A 17,354-nucleotide genomic window follows, 5' to 3' on the forward strand; every position below is an offset into this window, starting at 1 on the left:
TCTCTTCCCACTCTAATTGTGCCTAGGATCTTGCCATGTCATTTTTGTGCCCTGTTCTTTCTTCACTCTTTGCCTTAGGCTAATTGCCTTTGTGTCACTTTCACTTTGTTCCATTTTGTTTTGTTTTTGTTCACTGTTTTGTTACTCATTATCTTGTTCACACTGTTTTGTTCACTGCCATCTCTTCTTTCTTCCTTGCCTTGTTCTGCTGCCTTGTCTCCCCCTACTGCTGTTTTCTTCCCCTTGGCTTGCTGCCTCCCTTCCACTGCTTGTGCAGCTGCTGTGCAACCCTGCTGCTGCTGCTTTCCTTCCACTGCTGCTGCTGCTGCAACTGAGCTTGGCTCACAGCAATCCAAAAGCCCAAGCTCAGTTCTCAGTTCAAGACCAAGCCCAGGTTTGAACCAAAAGTTGAAGCCCACTGTCCATTGTTTGTACAAACTGAAGCCCAGTTCATTAAGGCTCAAAGCCCAATTCAGTCAACTGTGGGCTTAATCCAAAAGTCTGAACTCAATTAAAGGCCCAATCCAATTCAGGTTTAAGGCAAAAGCCTAATTCAGAGACCAAAGCCTAGTTCACTACCAAGCCCAGTTCACAAGTGAACTGTTAAGCCCAGTCCACAGTTCTCTCCAAAAGCCTAGTGTACTGATAGGCTAAAGCTAAAGCCCAGTTCATTCCCAAAGAACTCAAAGGCCCAAAGCACAATCATAACCCATTGGTTACCAAAATCCATTGGTACCCAAAGCCCAACAATAGCAACTAGAACCCAAAATAGCTACACACTCCAAAACACACCCAGTCTCTGTGGATCGACCCGTACTTGCACGAGCTACAACCGACGACCGTGCACTTGCGGTATTACTGTAGGCCCGCGTTTTTATTACGCTTAATTTTCACGCTTCTCCGGGGTCCACCAAGTTTTTGGCGCCGCTGCCGGGGACCATTTTGCATTTAAATATAATATCTTTGAGGCCCACCAAGTTTTTGGCGCCGTTGTCGGGGACCATTTTGCATTTAAATATAATATCTTTGAGGCCCACCAAGTTTTTGGCGCCGCTGCCGGGGATTGGTGCTGTGTTTTTCTTGTTGTTTTATTAGCTATTTTTGCATTTCACTGCATAACATTTGCATCAGCATCTGCTTCACTTCATTTGCTGTTGGACCTGCTGTTCTGAACCTGTTTTTCCTCTGCTGGGACGCCACCAAGGAAAAGAACCAAAGCCCAACTGGGTTTTTGCAACAATATCAGAGCAGCTGGGCTGTGCTTAAAAGGTAACCCATTTAAGAGAACCTGAATTGTGGGCTTCCAATTTTTTTAATTGTGGGCTTGTAATATTAAAGCCAATTTTTGGGCTTCTCTTATTTTCTGTTGGGTTTGTAATAATTTATTTGTGGGCTTCTGTATTTAATTTTTGTGAGCTTGTTTAAATTGGACTTGTATCTTGTATTCTGGGTTTAAACCCAGCTGAGCTTGTGACCGATCACGCTAGTTGAACTCGTTAGTGGGCCGAGTACCCAAATTCTAGGCCGAGATTTTGGACTCAGTTCCACCAAAAGTTTTCAACCAAACGGAGCCAAAGCAAACACAAAACCAACAGTGGGCTTGCTCCCATTCAAAAACCAAATTTTATTTTCTTTAAAAAAAAAAAAAAAAAAAAAAAAAAAAACAAAAAAACAAAATTTTCTTTTGTTCCCAATTTTAAAACCAAATTTCTACTTTGCTCCCATTTTTAAACCAAATTTTCTTTTTCAAATATATCCCATCAAAACCAAAATTTTCCCATAAAAAACCAAATTTTTGAAAACCCATTAAAACCAAATAGTGGGCTTTGTGTCTTTTCAATATGGGCCAACCTCGTGCTCTCCATGAATACATGTATCCGTCAATAAAAATTCCATTATCATGTATTGTATTACCTCAAACCAATAACCATTTTAAAATAAATGCAAGCATGATACAAATACTTCCTATATTTCGAGGGTTCAATTCTGAGAACCCCTATACTCATGTAAGAGAGTTTGAACAAATTTGTCGGACTATGCAACCTGATCATATGTCCGAAGACTCTCTGAAATTGCGTTTGTTTACATTTTCTTTAAAGGAAAGGGCCAAAACATGGTTTTACGGTTTGAGACCACAATCAATCAACACTTGGGACCAACTCACAGATCTATTTTTCAAAAAATTCTTTCCACATCATAGGACCATCGCTATTCGTCAAAGTATCAATTGTTTTGTCCAATTGGATGAGGAAACTGTTTTTCACTATTTTGAACGTTTTAATGATTTGTTGAGCGAATGTCCGCACCATGGATTTGAGAAGTGGAGACTTGTCGTCATCCTCTATGAGGGACTAGACTTTAAATCTCGAACCATGGTTGAGTCTATGTGTAATGGTGAGTTTATTGATAAATCTGTGGATGATGCATGGAATTTTTTAGCCGAGATTGCAGAGAAAACCCATCAATGGGAATCCGTTAGGAAAACAGGAACAACACCACATGATATCAGTCACCCCCATGAATTAGAGTTTTATTCTTGTAATAGCTCCGACCTTAGGATTGAAAATTATCCTAGATTGCAAAATCCCTATCATGATGATGATGATGATTATGATGTTATGTTAGAAGAACATGTCTATACTGAAAATGTTATGGAACCTTTGGGTTCAAATACATTAGGCTTCTCTGCCCCGACCTTAATGCATGATATTTCTTCTAGTATTCCATGTGATATTTCCCCTGATGTGCCGATACACGAGAATCAATCTGTTGATGATGTTGATGATTCTGATTGTGATCTTGCCAATTTGATTGATGATTGTGAGCATGATGTGACATGTGTAGATGAGTTAGGAGATTTTGATTTGATTGATAATGATATGCCTATTCTTCTACCTAAGTCACAATCTGATGTCCTTCCACCCAACCTAGATTTGGTTTGTACCAATATTGTAAAACCAATTTTTCTGAGAATGCCCAACCTAGGTTTGGAAGTGTGTGCCTCCCAAGTCCTCTTGGACTATTTTGTTTCAAAATATAACACTTTTAAAGAGCCACAATTGGAATGCATTTCTTTGCCCATCCCGAACAAAGTCCATTTTCAGTTAGACCTTGTGAATCCTGCACCCCTAAAATTGTTAGATTTTGTGCTTAAAAGTGAACCTGTTGAACAATTTTGGTTTAGGGGTGATTCATTCGGTTTTTCACTCTCACTCCCATTTAAGTCCAATTTTAGTGTTTTGAAACTTTCTATGTCTCTACATTTTTTCTTTTGGGTTGATCCTCAACTCTTTAGACTTTTGGTGTATGGTGAATTTTTTGTATATAATCCAGTAGATAAAATTTCTTAAAAACCCTTTTGTTCCTTTTGTATATATTTTGCTAATCCAATATGATCTCGGCTGAAATATGTTGGATTTTTGCCTTGAATAACGGAGTTTTAATTCTGCTTTCGCCGAAATCGGGTATTCTCTCTCCTTTTACTCTACTCAGCATGTCCCTTTCCATATGTTGCATTTTAATTCTTTCCATATTTTGAAACATTGAGGACAATGTTTAGTTTAGGTTTGGGGGTATAGAGTAGATACCATGATAATTTGCCATAATTGAAAACGAACTCCTTCTTCTTTTTGAAAAAATTGAAAAATTCCAAAAAAATTAAAAAATCATAAAAATGGAGCTCATTTACCTTGAAATGTTGACTCTTGTGCAAATATGTAATTATTAGGAGTCTTAGTCTAGATATTTAGGCACCCTGATTCTAGCACAATTCACATAGTGATAAGAAATTTGCACGCGCACGATCTACCAATACATGTATGGCCTCGATCTTCAAGGTGTTTGATAGGAAGTTACGATTGCCAATCACTTTAGAATACTGAACGAAACTTGACTAGCTTGTTCTTTGGTTGGTTGGGATAGAAGGTGGAGGTTACATTAAGAAAGACAACCATCGAATTTAACTGGGTGCATCAAAAAGGGCTACCTCTTGCAAAGTGTCATGTAATATTTTGTTTGATTTTGTATATGTATCAAAAGTGTTTCCTTGTTCTAAAAAAAAAAAAAAAAAAATCAGAAAAATACAAAAAAAATCAAGTATTTATCAATTCCATCATCTCTTGTTCCAAAAATAAAAAGAGAGTAGTCAATGTAAATAAGATTCATGTAAATAGTCATTTTGTTGTTTCATTGTAATAAGCAAGGAGGGTGTATGCCATTGATGTACAACGCGAGTAATTGTGAAATACCTCCAACTCATTCACAATTCTCGTAAAGTCCGGACAGCTAGCTAGATTTCGACCTTGGTTCTTAGCCTGAGAAACTATCTCTTGGTGATTAGTAGTCATAACTTCAGATCTTTCTTTACACATGTGTATATACACTTTACACTCTTATCATATGTCTTTTTTTTGTTATCAGTGCTAGGATTGTGCCTTCGATAGCTAGATTGACATCTCCATTTTGTTGTGAGCTAAACTGTTTTGCACATGTCACATTTGATGGAATCTGAGCTTATATTTTGACCTAGAACTTTGTAGGTACATTCTAAGCAAACCTTCACGAGACTTCAACTCGTCCACTAGGGACACTTAGTGGTTTAAAAGGCTTAGTGCATACGCTAAATGCATTCGAGAGACCAGCGACAGTGGTATAATTAGGATTTCCTTAGTTTTGTTTTACTTGAGGACAAGTAAAATTCAGGTTTGGGGGTATTTGATGAGTGCCAAATAATGTATATATTTATCCCTTTTTGTTGGCATTTAACTCATCTTTTGTGCAGTAATTCTACATTTTATCCCATATTCTGTATTTTCATTGTTTTCAAGAATAAATATTTTTCTTACTTAATTTTGCATTTTTAGGTAATAAATAAAGTCTGGATGACTTGCGGAGCGGAAAAGAGCTGAAGAGTGGTGAAAAGCCGGAAGAAATTACGCAAGGAAGCCGCAAAGAATGGAGCGCACGTCCAAAAAGCTAGGAATGGGCTCAAGAAGGAAGAATTGTTCTTAAAGAAGATATGGGCTTGGCATACCCAAGGCCCAAAACCCTTACCCAAATCCATTTTCTATAACCAAAACCGCCTCCATTCTCAGCCGTCAGATTGGATCCAACTCATCATCCTACGGTCGCTCATTCATAGAGCATCAAAATCTGAAGTCTCTGCCAAACACCACAGCGCCTAAATTCCAAGCCTTCAGATTAGATTGTAGTTGAATCCAACGATCGCTTCTAGGCTTGTGCATCAAACCCAGATACTTCCGCTTAACACTACAACACCTAACTTCATCTAGCGCCGTTAGTTTCGTTGTATATCTGTATCCAATGGTCGCTGCCAGCATCTTCACTTTTATCCGTTAGATCAATCTTCATCTCCACACCCCACGGCTAAGCATCGCAAGACATCGAAATCTGATGAGCCCGCCTCACACTCGAACAACCTAACCCTATACCCATCAAACCAAACAGACCTTACCCAAATTCTCATCTTCCTCCTTCGAGCAGTCGAGCTCTGCTCCCGCCATGTCCGCCACCTTACCCTGCCCCGCTCAACCACCACCTCAACCACCACCATCTCCTCTCAAATCAACCAAACACCATAACCCATCTCCACTAACATCATTACAACCTATCTAGCCACCTAATTACCCATTTTTATACACGTTTTTCTCAAAACCCTAACGTGTGAAAAATTGGTAAATTAGGTGAGTTAGGAGAGCAATTGGAGGCGTGGGAAGCATCAGAAGACCGTAAGGAAGCATGGGTGAGAGCTATCAAGAGTTTGCAGTGATTAGGTAAACCTAATTTCTATTTCTTATAAACCCTAATTTCATAATTTGGGGATAATTGGGGGAACATGATTGTACGTCTAATTGAAGCATGGGTTGGTTGATTGGGTTGTTATCAGAAGGTTAGGTGAACCAATTTTGGGTTTAATTGTAATTTTTTTCACAAACCCTAGTCTACTGTCAATTTGGGGATTTTTTGGGTAGAACCCTAATTGTGCTTGTAACTATAAATATGGGTTGTGGGTGTTGTTGTAAAAGTTATGCTGGAATAGCCAGTGTCCAGAACTGTTATGTTCTGTTAATGTTTTTTTCTCTTCAATTTGTGTTGTTTCATGCACTGCTCCTGTTTAATCATGTATGTGTTCTGTTCAATTTGTTGTTCATGTTAAGCTGCTGTTAATGTGATGTTTGTTCCTTCACTGTTCATCTGTTGTTCATTATTTATGTTTTCCTGTTCTCTAATGTTCTTGTTATGTATGTTCTAAACCTCAAATGCTAGGACTAGATGAAACCATGAATCAATAAGATAGTCTTCATCATGTGCAGCTCATGTTCAGTGTTGCTAAGCCCTTAGACTAGTTGTGCTTTAATCAGACAATTAGCACTTTGGTAATTTTTTTAGCTGTGAGTAGAATATCCCCTAGGTTAATGGTGGATTCAACATCCTAGTGTTCTTTCATCACTCATGTTTACTGTTTTGTGTGAATGTTAGGCTAAAACCTTTTGAGGCATTGTTTTGATTGAGCAGTGGGGAGAAACTAGTGCTCACTAGTGACTGTGAGCAAACTGGTTCTCTTCCCACTCTAATTGTCCCTAGGATCTTGCCATGTCATTTTTGTGCCCTGTTCTTTCTTCACTCTTTGCCTTAGGCTAATTGCCTTTGTGTCACTTTCACTTTGTTCCATTTTGTTTTGTTTTTGTTCACTGTTTTGTTACTCATTATCTTGTTCACACTGTTTTGTTCACTGCCATCTCTTCTTTCTTCCTTGCCTTGTTCTGCTGCCTTGTCTCCCCCTACTGCTGTTTTCTTCCCCTTGGCTTGCTGCCTCCCTTCCACTGCTTGTGCAGCTGCTGTGCAACCCTGCTGCTGCTGCTTTCCTTCCACTGCTGCTGCTGCTGCAACTGAGCTTGGCTCACAGCAATCCAAAAGCCCAAGCTCAGTTCTCAGTTCAAGACCAAGCCCAGGTTTGAACCAAAAGTTGAAGCCCACTGTCCATTGTTTGTACAAACTGAAGCCCAGTTCATTAAGGCTCAAAGCCCAATTCAGTCAACTGTGGGCTTAATCCAAAAGCCTGAACTCAATTAAAGGCCCAATCCAATTCAGGTTTAAGTCAAAAGCCTAATTCAGAGACCAAAGCCTAGTTCACTACCAAGCCCAGTTCACAAGTGAACTGTTAAGCCCAGTCCACAGTTCTCTCCAAAAGCCTAGTGTACTGATAGGCTAAAGCTAAAGCCCAGTTCATTCCCAAAGAACTCAAAGGCCCAAAGCACAATCATAACCCATTGGTTACCAAAATCCATTGGTACCCAAAGCCCAACAATAGCAACTAGAACCCAAAATAGCTACACACTCCAAAACACACCCAGTCTCTGTGGATCGACCCGTACTTGCACGAGCTACAACCGACGACCGTGCACTTGCGGTATTACTGTAGGCCCGCGTTTTTATTACGCTTAATTTTCACGCTTCTCCGGGGTCCACCAGTATCAGCGAGTCATCATCTCTATTACCCTTGGATTTGATTTGAATTTCATCGGTCATTAATTTTACTCTTGACAGATTTCATGGAGTTTGTTATACGGCGTTTAAATAGTAACAACATATGCAATTTCGTATCTGACGCTGAACTATGTACCTCATTGAAAACTATGCCTTCAATTTCGTCTGCAGTTCAATCTTCTATTGTTGTATCATTATGTTGGCAGAACCTTGAAAAAAAAAAGGTTTTTGTTGGCTACTAGCCATGGTATTTGTTTGTCTAACTTGTGTTTTAATGCAATGCTAATGAAACTTATAAAATTGTAGTTGTTTGATTACTGTACGGGTCATTTTACCTAGTAGAAAGAGGTGGTGGTGGTGGAGGTGCAGGTTTTAAAGAAGGACAATGGAGCCAGTGGTGGTGGTGATGATGGTGGTGGTATTGCAGTTAGTGGAGAAATATGTATCAGATGGGTGTGATAAGTTGTATAATAAGTTTTACGTAACAGTTTGAGCCTGATGTATTGGATAGGTGTTATATAATGTAGAATTTAGCTCTATCTCGTTCATAACATATTATATCGTATTATTTCATATTACTTGGTGTGCATTCAAAAGGCATTAGTTATTTTGGAACAAGTTCTACCTCCTGCTGGGGGTGACAAGTCCATATTCTACTTTACATATGTTTCATTTTGGTTAATGCTTGTGGTCTTCTTTACAGTTCTTTCATGGATTGTGTTTTTTTAGTTTTTTTTCACAACATTGTTGTTTGTTGGTCTCACATGAACCTTTCCTGATGAATAGGTCATTTGATGATTTTAAAAGGAACTCGAGGGGTACAAAGTTGCAGATTGCAAATGATTTCCAGCAGGCCATCTTTCAAGTTGCATTTGAGCAAATTTATCAATTTTTTGGTCATTTTTCTGTTGGATTATTTATGTTTTCAATTTATTTTTGCAGAAAAATAATTGTTTGGTCCAATCGTTAGAAAGGCTACTCGTTTCTAGTGAAGTACCTAACGAGCCCTATGTTTTGATGATATTTTCTCATGGACTAGTGAGCTTTTGTCTTCCATCAAAATAGTCTTGATTTAAAGTTTATTTGCTGCTCTTTTAGGTTGTTTTCACTCTTCCTACTATATGTGATCTAGCTGTATCAGATGGGTGTGAAAAGTTCCTTAATAATTAGATATTCCCCATATGAAAAAATGTTTAATTAAACCCAGATTCACCGTGGCCGTTAAGTCTTATGCATGTGTAACTCCTAATTAGTAATTACACGTTTCATATGCATGTGTAACTCCTAATTACATCTGCCCATATGCATGTGTAACCCCTAGTTACACTAGTAGAATGCATGTGTAACCCCTAGTTACACATTATAAAATGAACAAATTTAGTGGGCCGGGAAGATGCTGTGAGCCAATTTAGTTGTGCTGGCTCGTTTTTAGATTGTAATGCATGTGTAATGTGTATCTACTGACTAAACATATCATTTAACTCAGGCTATTTATTGGCTCCTTTAGCTTTTCGCATAGTTGTGGTATTTGGATTCATAAAATTCTGAAGGCTGGTTAGTAGTGGACAATTTTTTGTTGACATGTGTTTTTTTGAAGCATGGAATTTTTATTATTTGGTGTACTTTTCCTACTTTTATACAAGATTACTGTATCTATTAGTTTCACTCGCTTTAGATGTGTAGCTTTTAGTTACACATGCTAATCAGATGTGTAGCTTTTAGTTACACATGCTAATTAAATGTGTAACTAAAATATACACATGCTAATTAGATGTGTAGTTTCTGATTAGAGATTCGATATCAATGACTTATCATCTCTATTACCCGTAGATTTAATTTGAATTTCGTTCGTTTTTAATTTTTGATTGCATATGTTCTTGGTAGATATGAAATGGAAGTTTTTCTTGCTTTTGATGCTGGGAAACGACATCCAGCAAGGGAAAGTGGTTGAACAAAGAAGGTTAAAGCTCAGGTTGCAGGTGAAGTTTTGGTGAGGTTCTCAAGCAATAAAACAATGAAGAATTGAAACTGTTACTAACCATTTTTATGGGAATATATGAAGGGGATTACTGATTAGCTCATTTGGCAGGATGTTTTGTTTGTTTTCATTTCTGGATTTGAGTCAACTGACTCAGAAGAAAAATTTCATACTTTGCTTGTTCATATACCAAAGCATGAGACATGATTTATAGCTCATTTGGCAGGATTTTGGGTGTTTGGTCTGATTAGAACAAGTCAGGTTAGTGATGAACTGGAACACATGATTTGACAGATTGAGACTACGCAGAATCGTCATGGGATGGTCCTTGAATCCATACAGGGCGACATCATGCAAGTAAAGAAGCAAATACAAGAGTGCGCATTGGATAGTAAGTAAATGTTTACCTCCTCTGAGTCAGACAGTCACATTAGGAAAAATTTAGAATAGTTATTAGACATGTAGTGAATCAGATTAGGAAAAAAATATGTTGTTCTCTTTGGAACTGAAAATGTAGTCCATCTTAATGATTTCATTATTTCAGTTTATTAAATGAGGAAGGTATTTGAGTTTTTTATCGAGGTGTTGTCTTGTTTGTCTAATTTATTGATGTTCTCGTGTTCTCATTCAGTTGAAGGTATAAAGTAGAAATTGGCAGGCCATGATAACTCATTGCATCTAGTGGTGACTGTTTTATCCTTTGATTCTTCTTGCTGTCTTTTTTCAAATTCCAAATCAGTAAGTATCCATTAGTATATACATTTTCTTACATCTGAATGAATGTGTATATAGTTACACATGCTAATTAGATGTGTAGCTATCAGTTACACAATCTAAATGGATGTGTATCTATTGGTTACACATGCTAATTATTAGTGTAACTTGTTGATACACATTCATTTTTTCGTTATATTTGAGTTTCTGAAGTTGTCATCTGGTAAACTTTCGTGCCAGGAAAATATTTATCTCATGAGTGCTGGTACGATTTCACGCCATTTTTCTACTTGTGATGGTTACATTGAAAACTCATAGAAGATGGAGTCAGTTTAACACCTTCAGGATATTGTTTGGGCATTTTATAACGTTGCCATCTTAGATATCAGATCAATGTTTCAACATATATGTACATTTTGTGTTATCGCCTGAGATAACTTAATTTGTTATTAAGAGTTCCTTTCAAGTGATATAACCTAATTGTGCTACTGAAGGATATGATTGGTGAATGTCATTAACTTATATTGGCTGTTGCGGCAGATTCGAATCAAAGATGTTGTTTTTGGTCTAGCTGTTAGCAGGGAAGGGCGTGAAACTGCATGTTGCTGGCCAAGTGTTAATGAAATATCATCTATCAGGCCGAGGTTATCAAATTTCGTAATATATACACCCGCATAACATTGCCGTATTAGCAGTGATGTACGAAAAATGGGATCACATCTTGACTACCTATGGTCGTGGATTTCAGGTGACACGTTTTGTCGGTGTTGTTGTCTCTCCGGTAAATCTCGCGACCTTCCTCCTTTCTACTTTGCTTTCTGTATCCTGTCTTAAATGAAGTCCATTGTATTTAGATCGTATGCTTTCCTTAGTAATTAGGCAACATTTTTATCTGTATTCGATTTAAATGTTTCCTAGTATACCTTGTGATATACACAAGTTATTTATATGTGTAACTCATGCTATTTATATCTGTAATTTCTAGTTACACATGTTATATGCTTGTGTAACTCCTAATTACACAAGTAGGATGCATGTGTAACTCTGAATTACACTAGACATATGCATGAGTAACTTCTAATTACACATGCCAAAAGTTACGTATGCCAGTTACACAAGCTAGTTGGATGTGTAACTGCCAATTACACATTCTAGTTGAATGTGTAAAAGTTGAAAATATATTTATCTCGTTTTTCTTCTGTGAAATAAAGAGAAACTCTTTCTTTCTGGTAGTGGCTTTTATAACTACGTCATGAACCCTACTATGTGCCCCTTAGAATCCTAACATGCTCAAACAGTCATCCCACTGGCACTGGACTGGATCATAAATTGGCTGAGCCCCAAAATATTACTTATTCAAGTATCAAGTAAAACTGGTCTTCGTGAGAGTCAACCCTTAGTCCAGGTTCTTAAATTTTCGAAAACTATATACAAAAATGGCTAGTGCTTTTGTTGCTAACTCATACTTTGCATTATGTTACCAGGTCAGCTCATCATGAACAATGCAACTTAACTAAAACAAGAGAACTTAATGAAAATTGCGCTTGATGCTACTACAAGGTTAGTCCAGCATGCCTCAGTCCATATTTTGTTTCTTATTCTTTGTTTGCCATGAAATGTTGAACCTTAATTTAACTCATAGCTTTACTGCAGAAATCAGTTGTTTAAACATTATACACTTGGTAATCATGCTTATGTTCTTGCCTTTATTGATTCTGGTGTTGAATTCCATTATGGATGTGTAACTCATAGTTACACTAGTCAGTTCATGGGTAACTGCTAGTGTCACTACTTAGATGTATTTGAAATTGAATATACATTGTTTTTCATTTAATCTTATAAAAACTAATTGCTTGTTTTTATATCTTAGGTCTCGCTGGAACTGGAGTTGATGCTGAATACACAAGTCAGATGCATGTGTAACTCTCAGTTACATTAGATAGACGCATTTGTAACTCTCAATTACACTAGACAGATGCGTGTGTAAATTCTAGTTACACACGCTAAAAAATTGTTGTAAATGAATATTAAAGTTGTCTATTTTTTTATGTGTAACTTTGCATTACACATGTCATATGGATGTGTAACTTGTGGATTACACATGCAATATGCATGTGTAACTTCTGTTTACACATTCACACTAGAATGCTGTTTTTAGGCATACCTAAAACTTTCAAGGCATATAAAATAGTTTTCCCATCCTAGGTGACCTTATAAGAGGTGTCTATTGGGTAGTTCAATTACCTATATACCCTTGAACCTAAAATCAAAAAATAAACTATCCTAAACATCTCTTCTTCTTCCTCCAGCCAAACCACCTTCCTTTTCTCTCAGATTTTTTTTTCATTACCGTAATTAATTATCGATTCGTGAAAATTCGATCATCGGTTAAATTGAACTATATAATGGATCGTACAAAGAAAAAAGCAAACATCAGGTGTTATAAATCCTCTTCCAATCCATGAATTAAAGAAGAAGAACCAATTGAAGATGAAGGTGTAAAAACTATAATTGAACAAGAAATTGAATCGGAAATTCAACCATTTGAAGCTCCAAATACTGAAATGAGGATAAGAAGGTATTCCCTACAAACCCAATCTTTTATTTGTTGTTTTTCATGGATTGAATGGGTTAAATTGCTAAAAACTTAGGATTTTTGACGGTTACAGTAGCGGGTTCGGCTGATATTTGAGTTGAGTTTTGAACTGAACTGTTCTTGAAATTTCGCCCTGAAAGTGTCTATGAACAGTTCGGCTTAACCATAAATGTCAATTTTTAGCCGAACCCCAAAATGTGTATTAAATACGTCCCATAACAGTGTCAGGTTCGTCTAATACCTTGCGAACCTTCCCGGCCGAACCTGAGAAGTGAAATTTACCCCAGGTGGTCGTCAGGTTCGGCTGACTCGATTAGATCACTTTCAAGCCGAAACTCTCTCTGTAAACACCTCGAAAATAATGATTTGCAGGCTCTAGGTTCGGCTAGCTCGTGTTGTTGAGTTATCAGCCGAACCTTCTCTTTGCACACTCAAGTTTTTTGATCTTGTTTTGGCCATAACTTTTTCGTCCGATGTCGGAATGACCTCAATCTTTTTGTGTTGTGTTTGTATTTTCATTCTATTGAAGTTGAAGATAAGATCTCATTGATTTTAATGAGTTTAATATGGACCTTGGTATTCTCCATCATTAGACTTCACTTTCTTAACACTTTTAGTAATTTCCACTTTTTTTGTTTGGTTCATCCTATGAAAAGACTGCACAATAGAAAACATATGTAATAAAAAGCCTAACCCCTAAACGTGTATGAATATAAGTGTTTCATGGAAAATAAATATCATGTTCGGCTGATGTGATTTTTTGAATATGAGCCGAACTTGGAAAAATATATAGTTCGGCTGATACGATATTTAGAGTGAAAACCGAACTTACCTCTCAGGAATAGGTTCGGCTTGTTATTAGACTTTAATATAAGCCGAACTAGGTTCTTTCAAATAGGTTGGAAGTTGGAAAATGAAGGTTCGGCGTATAACGTTAACAAATTCAGGTAGCCGAGTTGTTCATCAATTTAGTGGGTTCGGCTTATATTTTCAAGCCGAACACAGTCCTAGTTCGCTGAACCATGATGAAAAATACAATTTTTTGATGATTTCAAGCTACAAAAGTGAGATTAAACATAAAATAGAAGTGTACATGTGTGTTAGAAGCATTGGGTTCCTCATCTATGTATTCATCATCTGGATTTGGCTCATAAAAATCATCATCTTGAGTTTGAGTTTGTGTAAAATCATTCTCATAATCTAAGAAATCAGCCATTTCTGGATCATTGTTGTAGTTGATATGTATTTTTCTAGGTTTTTTAGATGAAGAATGACCCTCCTCATCCTCCATTGAATCAAGAATTTTTTTCTCACTTTCTCCTTTTCCTTCTCTCCTTCTCAATAAAAACTTGATTTTTTTCCCCAAATTTTTTCATCTACCCAAAACTTTATAATTCTGAATTATCTTAATCACTAAACAAAAGTTTTAATCACTAATCCAGATTACTAACACTAATACAGAAAGGGCAGATTTGCCATTATGAAATTTTTGGTTAAGGGGTTTCTGATTTTGTTATTTGACATCCTTTTTTTGTCTTTATTCAGTATGCCTAGAAAGATTTAGGTATGCTTAAAAACAGCCTTCTCGCGCTATAGTTTAATAAATTTGGGCCAAGATTTAATAATTTTGGACTTAAATTTAAATTTTATTTAATTTGGGGCTTGGCAATAAATAAAAGGGCATGAATGTCTTTTAAGAACTCGGGGCTTCGATTTAAACTTCTTTTAATTAAGGGTCTCATATTATGGGTTATCCATGGGTCGGGCCTTAGCCTAATTTTCCCAAATGAAAAACTATTTTCAAACCGAGACATGTAGAGCCACTCTGAAACTCCAATCCTAAACATGGGCTATTCTCCAACAATTAATTGTCAAACCCAGTCATTCAATGAGCCCAAGCGGAATAAAGTAAAGTAAAACTAACGCATGCTAGCTTGTTATGGCAAACGTTGGATCGATATGCTTGCTCACACAGCCGTTCCAGTGAGCAGGAGCAGAGCCATGCATGTACAGGCAACGGACTTCTAATGTCTATCTTAAATTCCAACTTTCTTATCCACTGTTTGCTTCTAGTCTACACAGCAAGATTTTGGTATGTCTCTTACTTTCGATCTTGGCTTTGCCACACACAAAAAAACAATGAAAAATGCTTGTTTAGCAATTACTCCAATGAAATTTGGTTTTATTTCATCGATCAATTCATACTGCAAGGGGGCTGTCATGTTCACTTGAACAACATTTACTCTTGGGCTTTAAGCTCTCGCAAGCAGTTGCAATGTAGAGAAGACATAGGGAGATGTTGACTTGAAGTTGATTCCTCTACCATTATCTGACATATATGAGTTCAACTAAGCCCATACCTGGCCAACTCGACACACCAAGATTGGCTATTCCTTTCACTATCATCACGTCTGGTTATGGTAATCTGGTCCGTTGCTGTTGTTGTTGTTGGGTGTGTAAATGGATAAGACTCTCTTTCTGTTTTCACTCATCAATCACCATGCTTCATGTCCACATCTTTAAGATAGTTTTTTCTTACGCGTATACCAACCCCACCTTTGAAAAAGAAAAACAGCAAGAAGATGTTGAAACAAGAAATTTTACTTCATTTTGACACCTCCATAAACAAACAAATCGAGTGAAAACAAAGATTTTGCCTTTACACAAGAATACTGTTAAAAATGAGATGTAATAGATAAAGAAGATGCATGAATAAGACCAACTACACTATACTTGATCGATCACCATATCAAAAAGAGAAAAAAAGGAAAAAAGGGGTTCTGCCTAGAGTAATAATTTGTACGCCCATCAAGAGAAATCTCAAATTCTCACATGCATGAACTGCATTAAAGTGTGATATTATTTAAGTTGGAGGTAAAAATCATCTATCATAGATTTTTTTTTTAATCTCTAAAGATTTGATGTCCGTTACAAAAGAAATTCATGTATCATACCAGCTGATTACTAAATCTTTTTCTTATTCATAACAGTGCCGGATTACATAATTTTGATGTTTAAGGTTAAGTAAAATTATCTCTGTTAATAACTCAACGAAGGGGTTGTAGCTCATATGGTAGAGCGCTCGATTCGCATTCGAGAGGCACGGGGTTCGATTCCCCGCAGCTCCATTCCTTTTTTTTTTTTTTCTTCTGCTGTAAATCCGAGTTGACTTTTTTTTGGCCTTGTTTGCGACGTATTTTTGGGGCGTCTGGAGTACATAATAATTGATCAAAAATTTATTGCAGAAAACTCTTTTTTATTTGATCCCGAAAGTGATGAACTCCCATGACTTCTTCGTTCATCCGACAATAAATCTTTCGTCAGATGGAGATTTTCAGCAAAGACCTGTAGCTGCACTTTATTTTTTTGACCCATAGCTTTTGGATTTCTATCAACTTTTGGAAATCCAAAGAATCTTCTCGATCCTGGCCCTAGTGAGTGCTCTGTTGCCTCGTGGTTTTTGGTCGATCGTGTAATGATTATCTTTCTTTTCCCTGATGTTCGCAGCCGTGCATCAGATCACCATGTAGCAGCGCTGCCAGTGGAACTTTATTTTCTTCCTTCTTAAAGGCGAGCGAGCACCAAGCGCATGCAAGTTTTCAGAGGATCTCAATAGAACTCCACCGCAGCTGCAGTCGAGAAATGGATTCCAATGCTGCAAATAACGTAATGTGCATTTGCCTAGCTACTCTAAACCTTAGTTTTAGAAGGCATGCATGTAAATTTGAAGTTCATATTACGACGTATTTAATCCAAACACTTGACATCATTTCCATGAACTCAAAGTTCCATGACGCGTATTAGGCAAGTGTACACGAAACTTACTTCAGATTCAGATTTGTCATTTTATTAAATTTTGCAAACTTTTGATCATTGTTATTTTTGCTTCACGCGTTTAAGATTGTATCTTGCACTATGATATATTGTCATGTTTACACTAGAATTCTTGTTAGTCACTGTCACATTATTACTTCATCCGTTATTCTAAATTAGGCTCCACCTTAGCCTTATCCCAGACCAGTTCAAGAACTCATTATACATTCAAAATGTTCGGTGCATAATGCAATTTTGGGGAGACACATCTAAAGGACATTTATCGACATCCTGATCAACAAATACTCGACATCTTGTTAGCTCTACCTCTCTTTTCAACATATCTTGTGAGTAGTATGGAGCCATGGCAATTCAGTCTTTAGGTCAAACAAAAACTTTTGACATTGATTTTCTTTTTTTTTTTGTACCTCGTTAGCGACGCAAAATTCAGTTCTGCTCTACACAGTAAAAACTAACTTTACTTGCAGAAAAAGAAGGATAATTCTACACAACAAAGGAAAAACTATTTATGAGATGACCGCTGTCACTGTGGGATGGCTGACCGAAAAATAAGGAAACAACGTTATATATTCTTTTTTGTTGGAATGTTATTTTTGAGGCATATACATCGTTTTAATGGTTGCATGACCAAATTAATGAATGCATGAACCAAAATACGACGGTATAAACGATTATACATCGTTTGTGGTGGCTCCATAATTCGTCATGTATCTTTTCTTTTTTTAT

General features: G+C 37.0%; 1 non-coding gene across 1 annotated transcript; it reads left to right on the forward strand.

Annotated features, from left to right (window-relative positions):
• Positions 1-15,849: 15,849 nt before the first annotated feature.
• TRNAA-CGC lies at positions 15,850-15,922 on the forward strand. Its single transcript has one exon. It is a non-coding gene; the product is annotated as a tRNA-Ala (tRNA).
• The last annotated feature ends 1,432 nt before the right edge of the window (positions 15,923-17,354 follow it).

Source organism: Papaver somniferum, chromosome 10, assembly GCF_003573695.1.
Source record: "Papaver somniferum cultivar HN1 chromosome 10, ASM357369v1, whole genome shotgun sequence".
NCBI lineage: Eukaryota > Viridiplantae > Streptophyta > Magnoliopsida > Ranunculales > Papaveraceae > Papaver > Papaver somniferum.